Source organism: Lissotriton vulgaris, chromosome 9 (assembly GCF_964263255.1).
Source record: "Lissotriton vulgaris chromosome 9, aLisVul1.2, whole genome shotgun sequence".
Lineage (NCBI taxonomy): Eukaryota > Metazoa > Chordata > Amphibia > Caudata > Salamandridae > Lissotriton > Lissotriton vulgaris.
In genome coordinates, this window is record NC_141697.1 from 1,030,194,841 (window position 1) to 1,030,218,135 (window position 23,295).

A 23,295-nucleotide genomic window follows, 5' to 3' on the forward strand; every position below is an offset into this window, starting at 1 on the left:
TCCTTAGAATTTGACCTCTCTCATTCCATACCCCTGTTCCCTGGGGATTAATCACCAATGCTTGCACTATTCATGAGTGTTAAGGGTTGGTCAATAAGAGATTGGGCGGACGTTCTTTGCTTTTGCAGATCCAGATTATCTGGCGAGAGAATTGTGACACATTGCACAGTAATACTCCACCCTTGTATTGTACCCTTCCGAACAACGCAATCCCTACTCCTGCCCTGCACTCCACAACTTACCGGATGTACACCACGGATGAGTTAAGCACATAGCAGAGGAACGTTTGAAAAGCTGAGTAAGCCTGAAGCCCTTACTCCAGTGACACAGGGTGAAACGGTCCTGTTCACTACTGCTGATCACTACATGGTATGATGTCAACACTGCGCTCATGCTGGTTACTGCGGTAGCCATTTACCACTATGATGGTGGTGCTTTGGGCGCCCTTCCCAGTCCAACAAGACCGCAATCTGTGAGACAGGCCTATATCTTGGCACACATGCATGATCTATGTTCGCCTATCCATCCATACTAATATAATAAAGAGAGCCCAAACCTTTGAGGCGGGTAATCTCAGGAACCATAGCACCAATCACAACACCCAATTCAGCGTTGGAAAGGGCAGTTGCAGCAGGAGGACATAGGCTATGCAGACACCCACCATATACATTTAAAAGGTAAAAGAGCAGTGCCAGCAAAGTAGTCCCTTGTGGGCGTGTCTGCGTTGTGCTGTGGGCGTGTGGTACTTTCCGCCCTTCATGCCATGTCTCATATTGTGTGCTAATCCCACCCTGCTCCCTTTAAATACCCCTGCACCCCATAATCATAACCCAACTCTTTAAATTACCCAAACGTCCTTAAACACTAACCCATCTTAACCCTGTAAATATACCTTGTACCCCAAACCTGTTCCTAAACCCTAAAATACCCCTGTACCCCAAAACCCAAACCTAGCCCTGAACCCTAAAAATACCCCTGTACCCCAAAACCCAAACCTAGCGCTGAACCCATATAAATACCCCTGTACCCCAAACCTAGCCCTGAACCCTTAAAATACCCCTGTACCCCATAACCCAAAACTATATCTGAACCCTTAAAATACCCAAACACCCCAAAACATATACCTCAGTACCCCAAAACATATACCCATATACCCATACTTACCATATCCAAACATTAAAAAAACATGCTTCTACCATTCATGCATTTACAACGAATTTCGTTGTAAATGTATGCGTGGTAAAAGCATATAAAATGTAATGCCATGCGTTATAATGGCATTGCGGAATCATGGTACTTTCGTAATGAAAGTATGCGGAGTGATGGTATGCGGAAAGAAAGTTGCGGAATAATGGGTGTTTACCCTCCCCCGGTAAGTACATTGGTGGCACGGCGGCCCACATCTCCAGCAACGTACTCATATTTTTTTATCACCCATTTGAAAAATGCACAGGTCTCTCTCATTGATGGCCAGCACCGACATACACTTTTAGATACACCTTCTAGAATTGCGAACTTTAGAGCTGGGGAGCTAGATTCGAATCTCAGCATCAGCTCAACATCCTGTGATTCCAGGCAAATCGCTTTGTCTCCCCGTGCCTACCACAAATGAATGTGTTTTTCTGTAATGTAAATGGTGCTCATGCCATGTTGTCGAGTTCGCGCTATATAATATTGCAAGGAAAAATAAAGTAGGGAAACTCGAGTTCACACACTACTGAACGCGCACTCCTAAGTGCATCAGCAGTGCACTGTGAATCGGAGCGTTTCACAGGCCTGTCACAGATAAGAAATGCTATCAAAATGAAATCCTACAAAACAATATACTACTGGCCGGCAGCAATTCATACCAGGACAACGTCCGGACGGGCTGCTAGTGATTCAAATAAATAGATAAGTCAATCAGCATTAGCAATCCAGACAACAGTACAGTTGGGCACTCAGGGAAGGGGTACATGTATTTACCAATGCAAGAACTTTTCAGTGCCAACAACTTCAAGCACCATGGCTGGGTTCCAGTAGCCAGTCTGCCCTGAGCCCCCAGAACGGTGCCCGACAGCATCAAAAACAAATTTGTTCCAATTTGTTTAGATGATTCATTGAGCCCTACATATACACAATCCAGCCTATCTTGCAGAAACACCCAGTGGTCAGTTGTTTCTGCATGACTCACATCAGTAACCAAATGATAATAGTAATGCCTAAATCTACAATAAAGAAACAAAGAAAAGCAAGCATTCTCTTCTTTCGCACAGACTTCTTGGAACAACCTTCCCCTATCAAAGGAGGGCACCAAATCTAAGAATTTAAGGCCAGTCTCATTAACTTTGCCAATTTTTGTTTTTGTATGCATTCCACTACAACTGGCAGGAGGAAAAAAATTGCTTACAGGTTCTTTAGATAAGTATACAACAAGGGTCACTCATGTGTTAGACTGAAGCAAAATGTGTATTGTTACCACGTTCCTCCACTCACACATTTTGGGGCCTATTCAAATGCTGCAATTTGTTGCATGTCAAGTAGTACTGCAGCACTTCTACTCACATAGCACAAAATACGACTCACCAACCTTTTTCTCTCCTCTCTCTTCTGGGTCGACAACACCACCACGGTGGTGGTGATCTCCAACGGAGTGCGAAAAGTTACTTTACACTCCTAAATTGTGTTGTAGGAAGCTCCACTTCCTTGCAAAAGGGGCGAGGACAAAGCCATTACTGACCACATCACACTTCTTCCCATCAGATATTCCGGTGCACTGTTGCCAAAAAACAAGTGTATTAAAATTGTTGCCTGAGCTCACAGTATGAATCACCCACAGGTTTCTGGATGAGGTTTTATCTCTATGAGGGGGCAGGTTTCAAAAAGTAGAACTCCGCCCTTGTTTGAAGTGACTGCAGCAAACTAAAGACTCAGAAGTGCCACATCATTGGTTACAATCAACATCTGAGGCATCGCTGACAGCCCTGCCAAGTGACAGACATCTCATGTAGTCAAAGAATAGTAATCTGAAGGAGGTAGCGATTTCACAAAAGCCCTATTAACTAGGTATGGAGGAATGCTAAGTCTCAAAACAACGCAATACTAGATTCCAAAAATATTTGCACACCTTTCAAGCCCTACATAGAGAAATATTGTGGACATACATCACTCTGCAAATTTGATTCCACAAAGCAACTAGTTCTCATTTTTGCCCATAGCAACATTTGCAAGTAGGCGAGCCACTAAAGGTACGAGTCAGAGGCCTGACTTTCTCAGCTCAAGGCCCTCTTAAAAGCAAGCCGATCCTTCATGCGTCTTCTGCTGCCCAGCCATCTACTTCAGTCATGCAGCACCCTCCCCAGCATTTCTACAGCCCCACTGTGCTGTGTGTTTGCTTTGCAGATAGGTTCTTAATGAAGACCAAGACAAGTGCTCTAAAGTACTTTGCGAGGCATGTTTTGCTAAAGATTCTTATGTGACCAATTTGACAGAACTCTGAGATATTGATGGTCAACCTATTGGAAAAGCTGCTCCTAACCTTGGGGGGGGGGGGGGGGGGATAATGAAAAATGCAAAAAGCCTGTAAGGAGGCGAAAGTGGGGGGCTCCCTGTGAAAGTCAACCGAAAACTGAGCTCTGGATTTCATTTGTTTCATGTGAACTCATACCTTTGTTTCAGTAATGCATTTAACTGCTTTCAACGCAGGTGATTAGCCTCTTTTGAAATTTGTCACTTTGTTCAATTCAGGGAATCATTGAAAGAGTAATTGGCTGTTTCTTAACTCAAATTTGTGATTTTTTCTTGAAGGTCTTCGTTTCAACTTGATTTAACCTGTCTTTCGTGTATTTATAACAGAGTGCACGTATATATAGTTCCTCATAAAAATTAAAAGGTAACATTTACCTTTCATGTTATACCCAAAAAATGTAAAAAGGAAGGAGAGAGAAAAAGAGGCCCATCTTGTGGTTGAATTGCACAATGTGACACCAGGAAACATAGAATCAATCTCATCTTCCCCACATGACCAAACTGTGATCCTACCCTATTTCACAGTACCTTTTTGCTTTTTTTTTTTTTTATCACCACATTTGGAATACAGTAGTTCAGGATGCACGCTGTCCGAAACCCTTTTTGTATATGCTTTAATAGAAAATGTAATGTTGCTCAATCTATAATAAACTAGGTCACATACAGGATACAAATGCCTACTGACTTACCTTTTGGTTCACTAATGGCATTATCATCATGGCAGTTTACGGAATGATCAAACCGCCCTATTCACAATTAGCAACTATCACTCCTAAAATGCCACTCAATGCTCGGATACCATCTCTTGTAATAAAGCGAAACACTCTTGCCTGCAAAAGAAATACAGCTTTTAAAATTTGGAAGATTTTTTTTATCATATTTTACATGACATTTGTTGCATAGTTTGTGATCGCTCATGTTAAGATTCTTAGAGCCAAACCAGACCCTGGACTGGGCTCCATGTATTACTTTTTTGGCTTGCTCAACACTAGTTGTTATGGTTATATGTTCTGTGTCATCAGGGGCACTGTTTCGCAGTTTTCGCCTTCATATAATAAAATCAAATGTATTTTGGAAGTTGTAGTCCTGGTTCATTTTAACACAACTAATTGAACTAACAGACTTGAATACAATGTCAGATGACAGCCTTAGGGTATCATTATGGATGCGTGACAACTAAAGATAGAGCTGCTTTCTGAGCCGATAGCACCTTACATGCCGGGACATGGATGACCATCCTTTTAACGGGAAAAGCAGAATTAAATGTGCTGTATGCAAAACAGTCAGGACTGGCTGGTGTCACACATGACATAAGATCACTTAGGCTTTGCTCTGGCAGCAGGTCAAGCAAAGCAAATTAGTTTTACATTACTTTTAATACAGACAGAACTAGTTGTAAAGCAGGTTGGTGTGATATTTTCTATAAAAAAAAAATACATGAGAACCTGTTTCAGGGAGATTTACACAAAGGGTAGCCACTTGATTGATATTTGGGGTGATTGCATACTGATGTGAGGACATGAAAACTACCCTCTGCTGTGGAGAGCTATTCATAACGGTGGAGTCAAAGGTTGCAATTCTAGCAGAGTGCCTTTCATCAGTCTAAAGTGGTTAGAATACAAATATTAAACCCTGCATGGCTCACCTCCAGTCCGCATGGAGTATGGCGGGGCACCGGGTAAACAGGGGCATCTCCTGACAGTCTTGACCGATGCTGCGAGCGCGGCCGAGGTCTCAGCAACTACCACCGGGTTTAACAAGGCGCAGTCTCCCCCTGCCCACGACACCAATACGGCCGCCACTCCAAACTTTCCTGACACTGCAGCAGCCCAAAGTTCCAGCTAGTGCCCGTGGCCCCGGAGCCCAGCCAGGTGCGCCCGCCTCAAGGGGAGCAAGCTCTGCCCGCCACGAGTCTTCAGCGCCCGGGGCAGCGTTACACATGGATATGAGAGCCGGAGGTAAGAGCACTGACACGGGATAAATACAGATCCGAGATAAGATATGGATTTTTTTTAGAGTGGAAGCGGGGAAGCACAGCCAGATGGGGAGATGGAAACAGAACACCGGCCGCCCCCAGCCCCCAAAATAGTGCCGCCTGGGGCGAACCGACCCCACCGCCTAGACGGCCGTCTCAACATTCACAAGCGCGCTGTCCAAGCACAAGCACCTCACACCCGCGAGGAGTGCTTCTCTCTGGTCGCCGAGAGCCCTCAGGAGGGCTGGTACCGCAGCCTGCTGCAGGAGCAGCGAGCAGACAGCCCCGAGCCCGCGCACCTGTCAGCCTTTTCAATGGGCGGCGCGGCCTTCTGTGAGGTGTGGCAAGTGATCCTGAAGCCCAAGGGGCTGGGGCAGAGCCGCAACCTGACGGGCGTGTACCGGCTGTGCCTGGGCCCACGCACCCTCAGCCTGTTGAAGCTGCACGCCGAGGCAGCGGCGCTGGTGCTCCAGATCATGAACATCCGTTGCTGCGGCCACTCAGAGGGCTTCTTCTTCGTGGAGTTGGGGCGCTCTGCAGCTACAGACCCCGGCGAGCTCTGGATGCAGGTGGACGATGCGGTGGTGGCAGACCTTCTTGCGGATCGTGGACAGTGAATTTCTCCCAGGTTTGGGGGAGAGGGAGCCACGACCGGCTGATGGTCTTCGGCGTTGCTCCAGTGGACCCGAGCCCACACGCCTCCACTCCCGACTTTGATTTTCTTTTACTATGTAACCCCTCCTCCCCACCGGACTTCTCCTGGCTCTTCGAGTCATACTCACTGTGTTACTCTCATGGACTTCTTTACTTTTTTCTTTTGTCCTGGCCGCCATTTTGCTTTTGTTTTTTTCTCCTGACCCTGGCCCACCATCTTGTCCGTTCCCTCGTCCTTTACCCTTCTCCCTCGTTTCATCCTTGACGATCCTCAAATGTTTCCGATTTGCCTTTTCTCCATACCCCTGTATCCCTCCCTCCCTCCCTACTCCCACTCTACTATCTATACTACTATTATAAAGAGAGAACACAAACCTTTGAGCCAGGTAAACTCGAAAAGTACACCACCAATCAAAACACCCAAGACATCTTTAAAAACCTCAGGGCAAGCAGAAGGACATAGGCTATTAAAAAATATACGTTGTTTAAAAAATTTCGAAATAAAAATAAAGTAGTCCCTTGCTGCCGGCCGCGACGTCTGCGTGATGACATCGTTTGCGCTCCCTGGCAACACTTCCGGAAATGGCGCTGAAGATCGCAACCTGCTGGGAGGACAGCCGCGAACCCTGCTTGCTGCTGGGCGAAGTGGCGGCCTGTGCTGGCGAGGCGCATGGAGAGTGGTGGCCTGTGCGGGCGGGGCTACTGGAGAGTGGCGGCCTGTGCGGGCGGGCCGCCTGGAGCGGGACCGGCGGCTGAGTAAGGATCAGGCTCTCCGGGACACGGGCGGGAGGGGGCCGGGACAGGAGGGGGCCGGGGCAGAAGTGCATGCAAGCCTCAAATGCTGCCCCCAGCCCCTTTCTGCCCCAGGCAACGCTGGGGCGGGCTGCTAGTTTGTATATATAGATAACTCTAGCCACTAGCATATGCTGTTGACCATTGTACTCTCTACCATTCCTATGTGACGCTTAGAGTTTATCCATTTGTATCGCTTCCTTGTGTGACTTTACAACTTGTACATTTGCAATTTTTTGTGCTTGTATCTTTTATGTAACGCACGTAATCCTAAGTCCTTATGTATTGAAACTGGTTCTTATGTAAAGCGCTCTGACACCTTCGGGTAAAGTTTGCGCTATATAAAATCGCATTAAATAAATAAAAAAAATAAAAAATATGCGATCTACTTCTATTCATTTTGGTTCACTTCCTACGATGCTATGATGAGAATATAGATTTGACAAGACTAAGACATAACCACGTAGAATTAAAACAAATGCCAATCTGTTATCACAGGTAAAATACATCCACATGCCAAGCATGCAGTGATTACATATTAGTTCAAATGTTTCCTTTATTGAAATACTCAGCATGGAAAAAGTGATTGACGGACCCAAATGATTTATAATATTTTAATTTTCTGCACTCCGAGGAGCATCAATCCATGTTTTCACTGCAATGCGGATGGATGTCAGACCTATGAAAGAGAGAGAGAGAAAGCGAGAAGGAGAATTTGGTGCGGCAGGGAGAGTAGCAAGCCGGAGAGGCAAACTATCTCAGAGAAATATACCAGCAATTTGTTTGTTTTTGGATTAATCCCGTTTAGCAAGGAAAACCCGCCTGTTTTCGCTTTAACAACATTTAAAACCAGGGCAGACAGTCTAAAATACTTTTGACATGATTTATTACTGTATTTGGTCTGGTAAATTTACATCTTAAAAAGGTAAAAATACCACATTTTACAAATTCCCAATTGTTTTCACAGGCCACATATAAAAACCTACCACTTTGCCTGTAAAATACAGGCCTGGTGGCAACCCCACAAAACCATGACATAACTGCCAAGTAGTCTTCCAACTTATTTGATTAACAATACTGGGCCACCTTATCTTTCTATCCAAATGTTCTTTGCATTGTGAGGTGCTCTCAGTTTCTAGCCAAATATGTTGCACAAAATGGAAATGCTGTGCTTTACTAATGAGAAGGTGTCATTTAACCAGGGCTGGATTGAAGGGGGGTGCAACCTGATCCCAGACCCGGCAGCAATTATTGATCCAGATTGAGGGATCTGTCTGGTCACAGTGAAATATGACAAATTTGACCTGGTGTAATTTGGTAACACTGGGACACAATTCAGTAGTGCCCCCAAGTTGTTTGTGTTCTGTTCGGAGTATCAACATGCAGGCAGTTTAGGGGCTTTCTTATTGTAAATTCCACCAGGACGAAACAAAGGTTGGATGTAAAGGGCCATCAGCCCTCCTTTTTGGTAAGGTTTAATCCGGATTTGGAGCCATCTTTAGCAGAACACATAGTGGCCAATGCAATGGATGTAAAATAAAGGCACCCAGCTTATCACTTCACAAGTATACTTAGGAGAAACTACGATTTGGAGGCAAGCTTTTGACATTGTTCAGTCCTTGTATGTAAGAGATATGAATGCACTGTAAAAAGGTCAGCAGTATCAGCCTTAAGATTACTTATATTAAAAACATAAATAAGACTTACTAATGTTGTCATTTAATTCTTTTATATCGCAACTCATCCCAATTTAGGGTCTGCGAGTGCTTTACATCACACACACACACACGGACAATAACATTCCTCCGGTGTCATCTACTGGACACAGACTTTGCCCACATGGTGAGGCAGTGCCCGTACATCACCGCATTTTGGGAGGGAGTAATAGTAGACTTGGAAAGAACCCTAGGTAGAAGGGACATAGGCACAGCAGAGTTTTGCCTGCTAGATCTGTTTCCCTGCAGACAGGGGCAGAGTGTGGGACAGGTTCCTGGATCTTGCACTGGGCCCAACCCGCAGAGACACAGCTCCCCACTGGAAGAGTCCAGAGGGGACACCACACATTAGATGGTGGACAGAGGTCGCCACATGGGCGATGGCGGAAGGCACGTAGTTTAAACTAGAGGAAGCCAGGGGCCTCCGGAAGGTGCCACTGGCAGACAGCTGGTTGGAAACGCTGACTGAATGTAAATGAGTGGTGGAAAGAGGAGGCCACTATGCCACCCCCGGAACAGAGGCAGATCTTGTAACCCTACAACCAATGGCTGCGCAACACCTCAGAGCCAGAATCTGGGTCACATCATGGGTGGGAGATTGAGCTAGAACGCACGTGTCTCCCCCACCCAGGTAACACAACCATATCAGTCACGACAGACACTCACACAAAATGCCCCAAATCCGAGGCTCACCACGCATATCAGCAGGGACAATGGCTGGTTAAACCTATAGTTCATATAGCTGTTATGTGCCCGTGGCCTGCGACTGTATTTCACTAGCGAGAGGGAAGGGTTTAACCTGGCAGTCTTTTGATGATACTGAAAGTGAACATGTGTATGGTATTGCAGCAATGAAGACCTTCTGAACACAAGCAATTTAAATTTACATTTGGGGCACTAGAATGTTTGTATGCATTGCAAAACCTCAATAAAAAATATTTTAAAAAACACATTGGCAATAAATTAGACAAGTGTGTAAATCAATGTACGGAATCTTACATAAGACAATGACGGTTTCAAGGTCTAGCAGTCACACATTGTCTTTACTGATTAGGAATTACATGTTAAGAGTGCATACCTAGAAGAAACATAGTCAGGATTTAAAAAGTAATAGAGGGCTTTGGGATGTCTGTTCTAATAAAACGTTTTTACAACTCGCGGAAACCATTTTACCAGCCTTAGAAAAACAACAGGTTGAGAAAAAATAATAAGGTTCTAAAAACCATGCCTTGCTTTATGCAAGCAGGTCCTTGATACTGCTTCACTGTGCATCGTGCTTTATTAGGAGGATTCCAATTTTTAAAGTGATAAAAAGGGTCTCCGCCAAAAGTAGTAACCCACCTAACTATACATATAAAATAAAAAGTCTGTCATGTGGGTGTACAATGTGTGCTTTTTAGGAGACACATTAACCCTTTATTGTACTTAAGAATCAAAACTGTGACTAAACAACGCACTTCTCTCCAGAAAATGTATTAATGAACAGTTATTTTTACCATTATTTATAATGCCGATATTTACTGGACACAAAACTCTTAAAATTCAGACTTTGCAACTGATTAAGAACAGATATAATTAACGGTTCCTCTTGTCGCCAAATTCTTGAGACAGTTAAAAAAAATGTTTAATATAACGTAGACTATCGGGCTGCTTTTCAGGACTCCAAGCCTCGTGACTCCACCCCCCATTTGTTGGTGCCACCCGGAGTAAAAGGTTTCATATTCCAGGGCTGCATTTAACGACCACAATTAGGGGCTTGAAATATCACAATAAAACCACGAAAATATCCCAGCGAAAGAAAAATGAACTGTGTTACAGCATGACGCCTATCTGTACCACCAAATTGATTTACACCTGAGCGGTCTAGTGTTTAGGGCGGCTGTGAAAATATCAAACTACAGAGACATTGTAAACCGAGCGGGTCTACTTCATCGAAAGCTTTCATAACAGCTTACATAAAGAGCTCCTGTTAAAAACCCTGCTAAATATTACATTCTCCAATTACGGCAGCACGTTCGCATTTCTTCGCGCTATGCGATCTCTTACCAGCGTCTCCTGACCGGTTTCGCTCACGCCTTCCTTGTCGCAGCGCGTCGGCATTCCCAATGTCGCTTCCAAATAGCGTAATGACAGGCAGCACCTTGTAGTCCTTCTTCTGTTTTTTATTGTGCCAGGCAGCACCGTGTAGTCCTTCTTTTATTTTTATTGCGCCTATTCTCGTGAGCCTGATTTGATTGGTTAGACGTGGTTTCATGCTTTCTTTCACTTGCATCATTCGGAAGAGCCCGTAGCACCGGCAGCGTGGAGCTGACAGTGAAATAGAAGTTGGCATCCAGGGTAAGCATCTTGGCTTCTGCACTCAAGTTTGCGGCCTTAGGAGCATTGGATGATAGTGGAATAACCATATGTCTGTAGTATACATATGTTTAACTGTTTACACGTGTACCGGCATCTCCACTGTGCTGTCGCACGCCCCCTAACTTGCTGCCCTCCAACCTCCCTGACACAGCACCTCAGCCTCCCGTGTATACCCATCTCAGCGATACTGTGCAAGCCAGCTAAACTGCACCACCTGCCCAGTAGCCTTCACTATGCCCCCGCCCCAGTGCTTCAGCCCCATCAATCTCTTTAGTCCTCGTTTCTTACTGTTTCAAAAGTATGTGTATGTATGTATGTATGTGTGTGTATGTGTGTGTATATATATACATACACATACTTTTGAAACAGTAAGACACGAGGACTAAATAAATTTGATATATATATATATATATATATATATATATATATATATATATATATATATATACTAGCAGCCCGCCCCAACGTTGTCCGGGGGCAATGAGGCTTCAGGGCCAACCGCCTGCCTAGACCCCCGCCCATCCCGGCCCCCGCCCTCCCCGACATTGATCGTGTCCCGGAGCCACCTCCCGCCCCGGCCCCCTTCCGCCCCGACATTTTATGTGTCCCTTTGCCTTACCTGAGCCGCCGCTCCTACCCAAGCTCCTGACTTCACCGCCGCTCCTCGCCGCTCGTCACCCCTCCTCCCCACCTGTCCGCCGCTCCTCTCCGCTCCTTCCCGCCTGTCCGCCGCTCCTCTCTGCGCTCATGTCCGCCGCTCCTCCTTGCGCTCATGTCCGCCGCTCCTCCTTGTCATCACGCACGTCGCGGCCAGTGCTACGTCGCAGCCAGCGCTACGTCGCGGCCGGTGCTACTTCCAGGGGACTACTTTTTTTTTAAGTTACATTTTTAAATTTACGTTTAATTTTTATTTTATATAGCCTATGTCCATCTGCACACCCTGACATTTTCAACGATGTATCGGGTGTGTGGATTGGCGCTGTGGTTCCCGAGTTTACCTGGCTCAAAGGTTTGTGTTCTCTCTTTATAATAGTAGTATAGATACACACACAGGGCTTTAAGTGGTATGAAAAAACTGGGTTGGGGGAGGGTCTCAAAGGTGGTGGCCAATGTAATTAAGGGCGTGGCTTAGAAATACATAAGTAGAAAATCTGTGCTTTGCACTATTGTGTGCTTCCCTACTAGTAGTGTGCTGTTTCTGGCACTGCATCCAGATATATAATACAAGTAAAACGCCAGGACTATTCGCTTTGTCAGTGGTTGTTAGTTGCATAAGCTAAACAAGCAGCAACTATGACTTCATTGTACAGCATATTGAAAATGTTTTAGTTCTGAAAATGATAAGACTGTGAAAGAACTATAACATGTTTCTAACATTACATCAAAGGCAGTGAAAGGTGGTACTTCTGCAGAGTTAATATTTTTTCATCCTGAGGGTGAAGACAAAAACGGAGAGCTTGATCAAGACCTGACTTAGCACCTGCTTTTTAGAAATGACGCAGCACCGTCAGGACACAGCCCAATTAAAATCCTGTCTATATGTGCATATATATATATATATATATGTTGGAAATGGCCCTTTTTGCAGGGTCATCCCTAAACCTTTTGCCTTCCTCCTGGATTTTTCCTGACCTATTTTTGTTGGTTTTAGGACTCTGGGCACTTTACCACTGCTGATCAGTGCTAAAGTGCATAAGCTCTCCCCTGTGTAAATATGACTGTGAATTGGTATATCCCTAATGGGCTTATTTGGTTTACCTGTTAGTCCCTAGTAGTGTGGCCTGTGTATGCCCAGGGCTGGTAACCCAAATGCTGCTGGTAGGCCTGCAGCGCTGTTTGCGCCACCCGCAGAAGCAGCTTGTAAAGTGTACCTCAGACCTGCCACTGCAGTGTCTGTGTGCAGTCCAGAACTGCCATCTTGGCTGAGAAGTGCCCACATTTCCCAGCACCTGAACCTTCCCTTAACATCATGTCAGTCACCCCTATGGTAGGTGCATTGTGTGTGCAAGGCAGGACATGGCTTGATATGTGTAGCATGTCCTGGTAGTGAATTACCTTCCATTTTGTTTTTCACTGCTGCAAGGCTACCTGTTCCCTATAGGCTAGAATGGGCAGACTGGCTATTACATCTTATAGTCCTATATGACTCAGGGAACATGGTAGAAATTCGAGCGTAGTATGCCTGAACTCAGAATGACAAAATACATCTTTTAGTGAAGTTGGTTTTAACATTCTGTGTTTGAAAATACCACTGAAAGTGGGTATTTTCTTGCCTAAGCCTTCCAGTGTGCTCTGCTGTTATGTGTATTGGATGTCTGGGTTTAGAGGGGCAAGGCAGGCTGAGTCAGACCTGGGTTGAATAGAGAGATCTGCATTGAGTACTGGGGAGGGGTGGCTCCTTGACCTGAATAGGGCTGTGCCTGGCAAGGTGAATGCTGGCTCCACCTCCTACTGTGCGTCTGATGGCAGACCCCCTCTTTCTGAAAGGAAGGATGCAGCCCGGTAAAAAAAAGTCCTCCCGGTCTGAGCAGAACTGGGTTTGGCTGGGTTCAGTGACTAGTGACTTTTGAGAACAAAGACTTATGAGGTATAAATATCTGTGCCCAAGCCCCTACAATTTGTATTGCTCCTGGATGTCAAGAAGAACCTCTGCCCGTTTCACTGAAGGAATCTGCAGGAGAGGACTGTCCTTGTGATTTTGTGCTTTTTCTTGGATTGGCCTGCAGTAGTTCCCCTTGGACTTGGAAGAAGAGGGATAAGGACTTTTGAAAGAACTTTTATTTTGCTAAGCAATCACCCAAGGGCTAGAAGAGAGCTAGCCTCCTGCTGGAGTCACATGCACATCTGACTCCCCCACCAGCCTCCTGATTCCTCCCAGCTAGGATTTCTATCTGCAGGTGAGGCCCCTATGAGTTCCAGGGCCTCTAGTTCTACTACAGAGAAGAGAGTGCTGAAATCATCGCTAACACTGTTTGCGAGCCTCCGCAGCTGAAGAGCGTAAGAAAAATCGTCGCGCTGCTGCTGAGCTCTCGCAAACCAAAGATCATTGCATCGCACACTTGCGGGCCACAAAGTGCTCGCTAACCCCAGAGATCATCGCATTGCATGTTTGCGGGATTTAGGAAGGCTCGCTAACCCCGGATCATCGCATTGAGATCGTAGCATCACAACATCGCAGAGCGGCCACCGTGCGTCCGCCATTTTCCTCGCATCGCACCCGGATCGTCGCTCCCTCGCGGGCCGTTATTTTCTTTCATCGCAACAAGGTCGCCCAAGCAACAAGACCAGCGCATCATCCTCCCTTGCGGCAAGGATGCAACGCATCGCTGGCCTAGCGTGAGGAAGTCTGTTGCTTTGTCCCGCACGCAGCCGCAGACCGGCACATCATCCTCCCTTGCGGCAAGGATTCAACGCATCGCCAGCCCAGCGTGGGGAAAATCATCGCTACAGCCCGTTTGAGACATTTTGTCTGTTTTGCTACAAAATCCAGGTACTTTGTAAGTAAAAGGGTCGCAGAGACCCCTGCTTTGAACTGAACCCCTATTTGAACACTTTGAACTCTTTTTCCAGCTTTTCAAGAGTACCCCCATTTTTCAGTATTGTGGCTTTTTACCGTTATTGGTCTTGTGTTAAGTCTATATATAAAGACCGAGAAAACAAACAAGAGTTACCTGGTCAGATTGTTTACCTACGTGTTGTGTCATGCCAAAAAGACCACTAAACCAACATGTCCTCACGGTGATAATACTGGGTTAGAAAAATTCCCATCAGCCCACCATTATTGGCGGAGTGTCGTCATGTGGGATGTAAACCATGAACCATAGTTTCTCCCAATGCACCTGGTAATGATGCGGAGATAGGTTCTGGAAGGTGTTTGTTCTGAACCACAGTATTTCAGAGGTAGGACTGATGGAGTGCAGTGCTCGTGCAAAAAGAAACAAAAGTGAATAAAATTGGCTCCTGTGACAAAAAATATGTTTATTCAGTATTGTCCAGGGTCAAGAGTAAAAACAACGCCTCATAGTTTTAAAGAATAACTATGTCATGGCGTAGTGCGTGGAGGTCGACATGTTTCAGCTGGAAGGACAACTAGTCCAAGCTTTCTTCAGGACCATTAGATGTTGCGCATCTGCACTATGTCAAACATAAAGTGTATTAACATTTTGGATTACTCCTACCAGATCTTTGAGCCCAAAGTATTCCCTGGTATTTATCCAACTGGTCGTGATTTTCCTAAGGTGAAAAAAAGGGGTGTAAGAGGCATATGTGATATAATGGCAATTAAAAACACAACACAACAAGAATAGGCAGGGCGGCAGAAGACTGTTCTCCGCCTTCCAGAAGCTGCATAAGTCTTCTGCTTTAAAACTGATTTAGTTACACAGTATTAATTTATCTCTATTCTACTCACCCAACAATGTGTGGGAGAACGCCTCCCCTCACCCGGCACCTACTCGGGAAGAAGGAGGCCCCGCTCTGTTAGGGATGGAAAAGTATAGTGACCTCAGATGAAGGTTCTATTGAGGTACAGAGTGTACGTACTCTACTTGTCCATATGTATATACTAACAAATACTAGTTGATTAAAGAGAGACTCAACCCAAACAGAAGACATGGTTATGACCAGGCTTGGGGATGGTGCTGATTTGTGGAATGGTTCTATAGATGGGCTATAGATATTGGCTACACCTACACAGAACAGTTTTTTAAGAGCATAGTATAGGGGAGGCCAAAGAGTCTAGATTGGTGCATACAGGGCAACAAAAGTTAAGTAAATAGGACTTAAAAGATGGTATTCCTAGTGGCTACACCTACACAGAACAGTTTTTTTAAGAGCATAGTATAGGGGAGGCCAAAGAGTCTAGATTGGTGCATACAGGGCAACAAAAGTTAAGTAAATAGGACTTAAAAGATGGTATTCCTAGTTGCTATATCTCAGATTTACAGGGAGCCATACCTGTCCGTCGGTGCCCCAATAGCCAGCGTCCGAGTGGGAGTGGAGGTGATTTAAGCTATGTGAGCCTCCTTATTAAATACCCACTCTGATTGGTCAATTAGAAGCAAAAAAGCGTGAAAAAACTGCACTTTTTATGAAAGGACAGTGCCCATTGGGTGGCGCTGCCTGGCTCTTATTTTAGCTGACAAAAGACGCTAGACGCGCATGTGCCGGTGACTCAAGCTTATACGCTGACACTCTCTCGCGATTTTATTTCATTTTGAGCAGCGTTAAACCAAACGTGCATGCGGCGAGGTAGAACGCAATGCGCATGTGCGATGCGAAGACATCGCTCGCGTATGCCAGCGGTGACGACCGCATTGTGAAGATGTAGTGCTCATGCGCGAAGCAAAGAACATCGCCCGTATTTGTTCGCGATGTATTTAACTTTGATTATTGTTTATGCGTTACCATGATTTGATTCTTGCCCTCAGCTGACTGTGTTTACACAAGAGGACGTGCTGAAATAAGCTATATTTTAACGGCATATAAACGGGCCTTTTGGTTAATACTATGCATTGAGGTATAACAATAATAGGATTGGAGGGTTGCCAATCCACACGCTGGGGACTTCGCGGTTGGTGTATGACCCACATGTATGTCTGTTATATGTGCCTGTGACTGGTCCTAGAGTGTCCAGATATAGGGCCACCAATCTATAAGAATGTCAACCTTACGAGGGGCTAGGGGAAGATGTAATCTTATGGTACCTATATATCTATGTCTTGTCAGTAGTTGCATTGAATATAGTCCAGATATTGAAGCACTGTATGTTTGAAAGGGCAGATAGGTTGTTGTTAGTGCAATCATGGTATGTTATAAGGACGCCCATGGTATGTCATCATTGAGCCCCTTAGAGTCACTTTGTAATTGGAAAACCCATTTCTGCTCTTTTCTGAATAGGAATTTCGAGACATCAGTTATATGGGTGGGGATGTACGGATGTTCTAGAACCACCCATCTCATGTCCTCTGCTGTGTGTTTGCAGGTCCGAAAGTGATTTGTGAGTTTAGTTGCCTGTTTGTGACACCTAATAGTACTCTTATGCTCTCCAATCCTGAGTTTGATTTTGCGTGTTGTATACCCAGTATATCTGAGAGAGCAAGGACAAGTGATCATATAGATCACATTTTCTGTATTACAATTAGTGTGTTTCTTAAGGACCCATGTCTTCCCCGGACCCAGGTCAATAGTGTTGGTTTTGCTAGTCTGGGGGCAGACGCTACAAGATCCACATGGATGATGGCCAGTGACCGGAGGGAGATCCCATAGAGTGGTTGGTCTTGCGGTATTCTGTATCCTAGGTCTTGTGTGGACCAACGTGTCACGTAAGCTTGGCGCTCTTTTAAATGAAAAGAGAGGTAAGGGGATGTTGGCGTTCGTGGTATTGAGAATGCCCCAGTGTTTTCGCACCGCTTTCTGAAGTCTGTTGGATTGTGCGTTGAAAGTACTCACAAATGTTAGTCTCTCAAGCGGTGGTTTCGGAGGGCGTCTGTCCAACAGCGCCTCACGATTGTTGTTTGAGGCCCTTTTCCATGCTCTTTTCACAAGATGTTTTGGGTATTCTCGTTCCTGTAGTTGGTTAGAAAGGGTCTTTGCGTGTTTGTTAAATAGCGCCTGAGATGAACAATTCCTCCTCACTCTGAGGAATTGTCCCACGGGGAGGTTCTCCTTCAGGGAGCGTGGGTGGTGGCTGTTGAAGAGCAGCAGAGAATTTCTCGCCATAGGTTTAGTGTATAATTCACTCTGTAGACTGCCAGCCTCGAAGAAGATGGACAAGTCTAAGAATGAGAGTCTGACACGACTATGTTCCAGCGTGAATTTGAGGAACTGATTACGTTCGTTCAGCCATTGGTGGAACGACTCGATCTCACTCCCGGTACCTCGCCATACCATCAAAATGTCATCTATATATCTCTTCCATAGCACCACTTGGTGGAAGAAGGGATTACTATGGTTGAGAACAAGATCTTGCTCAAATTGATGGACATAGAGGTTGGCGAGGCTAGGGGCAAAAACGCTCCCCATCGATGTCCCGGAGACCTGTAGGAAAAAAAGTTCCTCAAATTTGAATTTTTTTTCTTTCATTGCTATTTCAGCACATGCAAGAATGAAGTTCACAGAAGTGATACTGTCCAACTCTTCCAATGATAGAAGGTGTCTGATAGTGTCCAGAGTGTCCTGCTGGGGTATGCATGTGTAGAGGGACTCGACATCAAAGCTGGCTAATAGGTCGGTCTCTACATTGAACTCAATATCAGGTAGTAGTCGAAGCACATCAGCAGTGTCTTCCAAATACGTAGGCATTTTCTTAACAAGAGGTCTTAGAAAAACATCTACGAAGGTTGACAGAGGCTCCAGCAGAGAGCCAATCCCGGAAATGATGGGACGTCCCGGTGGTGGTCTGGTGGCCTTATGGATCTTCGGTAAACAATAGAAACCAGGGGTGACAGGGTTCTCTGTTACCAAAAATCTTGCCTCCTGAGATGTGATCCACCCTTCATTCAGTCCTTCATCTACCAGATTTTTAATCAGTGATAGTAGACGAGGGGTGGGGTCTTCAGACAAACGGCGGTAGAATTGCTGGTTATCCAGTTGTCTAAGACATTCTTGACGGTATTGGGCCATGTCTTGAACTACCGTCGCACCCCCTTTATCCGCCGGTTTTATTATGATGGTCGGATCTTTAGTGAGACTGGTAAGGGCCTGTCTTTCTGCTTTGGAAAAGTTCTGGAAGGTTTCGGACTCCATATCTTGTATTTGTGCTACGTCATACCTGACTGCTTGTTCAAAAGTGGTTACAAGCGATGGCACTTGATGACTCAGGGGGGTAAATGTGGATTTTGGTCGCAACCCGGTGTTACTGGGTTCATCACTGCTACTGTCAGGAGATTCAGTTCTATTCTTAAAAAAGAAATGCAAGCGCACCTTGCGAAATAATTTTTCAAGTTCAGTCCTCGTCAAGAAGGGGTCCCCCTTGTTGGTGGGGACAAAGCCTAGGCCTTTTCCCAAGACTGTCTGTTCAGCCGGTGTCAGAGTACGGGAACTTAAGTTGACTATTAGATCCCGCTCGTCTCTGCACTGCTGCTCTGTTGAGCTGCCTTCCTGCTCCGTGTGTTGGGAACTGAGATGTCGGGGTCCCATTGGACCGTTTGTTGTCCTCTTCTCTTGCCCCGGTTCTGTCCCCGGCCACGTCCTAAAAAAGACTGGTTAGGAAAAAACTGGGGGGGTTGTCCAAATGGATTCATCTGTTGCGGGAATGGTGGTGGAGGTTGAAAGCCCCACGGCCCTGGGTGCCACCAAGGTCCTGAGTGCTGATAATTTCCTGGGTATTGGTTGTACATACCTCCTCTCTGTCTACCACCTCTTCTAAAGGGTCGTTGTTGTTGCCCATCCGGACCGGCAGATGTACTTGCTCGGTTAGATATATCTGAATCACTTGACTCAGATCCAGAGGTAGAGTAGTTTGACCCATATCGTTTGCCTTTGTTATTAAACCCTGGGGCTTCATAATTGTCACTAGTATAGGGATAAACTTTGGTTAGGGAGAAGCGTTCTAAATCCTTTTTGAATTTCTCCATATTGCTTGTAAGTATGTTGTCTTTGTATTCTTTGTTAGCTTTGTTGGTTTCATCCATGCGTTTTTTAAACAAAGTACTGCAAGTGGCCTTAATCTGGCCCTCCAGAGTCTGGATCTCTATGAGGATAGCGTCCGCCACCCTCTTGGCCGTATTGATGATCAGTATGAGCCAATCTCGCGTGCAACGCCACGCTATTAGAGACCAGTCACGCATGAACTCCTTATCGGTCAGAAATAGCCTAGGTGCATTTGTCACAATCAGGCCTGTAGGTGCACACTTCCCCCTAAGATATTGTGCCATAATGGTCCCGTGTATTAGAGTACGTGAGTGTGTCTTTTTTAGATTGAGAAGGGTAGGCCACTAATCTTTGGTCCAATTACAAAGTGACTCTAAGGGGCTCAATGATGACATACCATGGGCGTCCTTTTAACATACCATGATTGCACTAACAACAACCTATCTGCCCTTTCAAACATACAGTGCTTCAATATCTGGACTATATTCAATGCAACTACTGACAAGACATAGATATATAGGTACCATAAGATTACATCTTCCCCTAGCCCCTCGTAAGGTTGACATTCTTATAGATTGGTGGCCCTATATCTGGACACTCTAGGACCAGTCACAGGCACATATAACAGACATACATGTGGGTCATACACCAACCGCGAAGTCCCCAGCGTGTGGATTGGCAACCCTCCAATCCTATTATTGTTATACCTCAATGCATAGTATTAACCAAAAGGCCCGTTTATATGCCGGTTAAAATATAGCTTATTTCAGCACGTCCTCTTGTGTAAACACAGTCAGCTGAGGGCAAGAATCAAATCATGGTAACGCATAAACAATAATCAAAGTTAAATACATCGCGAAGAAATACGGGCGATGTTCTTTGCTTCGCGCATGCACACTACATCTTCACAATGCGGTCGTCACCGCTGGCATACGCGAGCGATGTCTTCGCATTGCACATGCGCATTGCGTTCTAGCTCGGCGCATGCGCGTTTGGTTTAACGCTGCTCAAAATGAAATAAAATCGCGAGAGAGTGTCAGCGTATAAGCTTGAGTCACCGGCACATGCGCGTCTAGCGTCTTTTGTCAGCTAAAATAAGAGCCAGGCAGCGCCACCCAATGGGCACTGTCCTTTCATAAAAAGTGCAGTTTTTTCACGCTTTTTTGCTTCTAATTGACCAATCAGAGTGGGTATTTAATAAGGAGGCTCACATAGCTTAAATCACCTCCACTCCCACTCGGACGCTGGCTATTGGGGCACCGACGGACAGGTATGGCTCCCTGTAAATCTGAGATATAGCAACTAGGAATACCATCTTTTAAGTCCTATTTACTTAACTTTTGTTGCCCTGTATGCACCAATCTAGACTCTTTGGCCTCCCCTATACTATGCTCTTAAAAAAACTGTTCTGTGTAGGTGTAGCCACTAGGAATACCATCTTTTAAGTCCTATTTACTTAACTTTTGTTGCCCTGTATGCACCAATCTAGACTCTTTGGCCTCCCCTATACTATGCTCTTAAAAAACTGTTCTGTGTAGGTGTAGCCAATATCTATAGCCCATCTATAGAACCATTCCACAAATCAGCACCATCCCCAAGCCTGGTCATAACCATGTCTTCTGTTTGGGTTGAGTCTCTCTTTAATCAACTAGTATTTGTTAGTATATACATATGGACAAGTAGAGTACGTGCACTCTGTACCTCAATAGAACCTTCATCTGAGGTCACTATACTTTTCCATCCCTAACAGAGCGGGGCCTCCTTCTTCCCGAGTAGGTGCCGGGTGAGGTGAGGCGTTCTCCCACAGATTGTTGGGTGAGTAGAATAGAGATAAATTAATACTGTGTAACTAAATCAGTTTTAAAGCAGAAGACTTATGCAGCTTCTGGAAGGCGGAGAACAGTCTTCTGCCGCCCTGCCTATTCTTGTTGTGTTGTGTTTTTAATTGCCATTATATCACATATGCCTCTTACACCCCCTTTTTTTCACCTTAGGAAAATCACGACCAGTTGGATAAATACCAGGGAATACTTTGGGCTCAAAGATCTGGTAGGAGTAATCCAAAATGTTAATACACTTTATGTTTCACATAGTGCAGATGCGTAACATCTAATGGTCCTGAAGAAAGCTTGGACTAGTTGTCCTTCCAGCTGAAACATGTCGACCTCCACGCACTACGCCATGACATAGTTATTCTTTAAAACTATGAGGCGTTGTTTTTACTCTTGACCCTGGACAATACTGAATAAACATATTTTTTGTCACAGGAGCCAATTTTATTCACTTTTGTTTCTTTTTGCACGAGCACTGCACTCCATCGGTCCTACCTCTGAAATACTGTGGTTCAGAACAAACACCTTCCAGAACCTATCTCCACATCATTACCAGGTGCATTGGGAGAAACTATGGTTCATGGTTTACATCCCACATGACGACACTCCGCCAATAATGGTGGGCTGATGGGAATTTTTCTAACCCAGTATTATCACCGTGAGGACATGTTGGTTTAGTGGTCTTTTTGGCATGACACAACACGTAGGTAAACAATCTGACCAGGTAACTCTTGTTTGTTTTCTCAGTTGATAAAGTCGTTCGAGCTACCGTGGTCATTAAACTTCCCCTCTTGACCCAACACCTCCTTTTTCTAGTATATATAAAGACCCCCTGAGAAGGGCTTGGAGGTCAGGGGGTCTCTACCCTGCCCCCTTTTCGGATTTTCCACTCATGTTTTGTGCTCTCTTGTGCCTCAGTTCTCCTGAAAAACAAGATGGTGGCCAACACTTCCTGGTTTGGAATGTTGACAGTCGACTGCCAGCCAATCAGAAATTCGCTCGCGCACGTAAGGGTACACGAACGTACCGTACGCGTACGGTGAGCATATAGATATATAATTTGCTCAAATTCAATTTTCTCAACAACTACTGGAGGGATTTTCACCAAATATAGAAAAGGCACTACTGCATACCTGTCCCTACCATTTTGCCAAGTTTGGTGTAATTCCGTTCGGGCTTTAGCCGTGTCTAAAGGTCCCATAGAAAATGCCATTTGAAAATTTTCAAATTCAATTTTCTCAAGAACTACTGGAGGGATTTGCACCAAACATAGCAAAGGCACATGTGCATACCAGGCCCTACCATTTTGCCAAGTTTGGTGTAATTCCATTCAGCCGTTCGGGCTGTAGCCGTGTCTAAAGGTCTCTATGGAAATTAACATGGGGAAAACACGTTTTGGGGACCCCCCTTTTTTCTCGGCCCCCGCTTGACGATTTCCCCCGAAACTTTAAGGGAAGGAGCGGAGCGTAGATGAGCAAATTTAAGGAAAATTACACGCAGATTCCTCAATCGGCGCCAAAGTTATTCCCAATAGAATGTTGGGGATTTCCTATGGTAACTAGGTCCTCAAGTAGGTAATATATATATATATATATATCCACTGCTTACTTATTTTTTTTTTAGGCATTATATTTATTTGCATCCTTTATACAGTACAAACCAGGCTTAAAGGGCATCAGAGTGCTTTACAATAGTAGAAGGTAAAACATAGCGACAAAAGGGGGTAGCAGATGAGATATAATGACTGTAGGTTAGCAGTCAGTTGGGGTGGGTAGTTAATCCAAGATTAGATGTTTTAGTTCATGATGGGGATCGGGCTTAGAGAGGGGTGGGACACTGCATTATCTCAGGATACAGCATGGCACAGTAA

The 23,295-nt window shown here is 45.2% G+C and overlaps 1 protein-coding gene across 1 annotated transcript in view; it reads left to right on the forward strand.

Annotated features, from left to right (window-relative positions):
- The first annotated feature begins 10,847 nt into the window (after window positions 1–10,847).
- The window catches only part of IARS1 (isoleucyl-tRNA synthetase 1), a 553,819-nt gene continuing 541,371 nt past the window's right edge, over window positions 10,848–23,295 (forward strand). The window contains exon 1 of the mRNA XM_086938943.1: window positions 10,848–10,980. The gene's annotated coding sequence lies outside the window, so the exon portion shown is untranslated. The remainder of the gene's footprint in view (window positions 10,981–23,295) is intronic.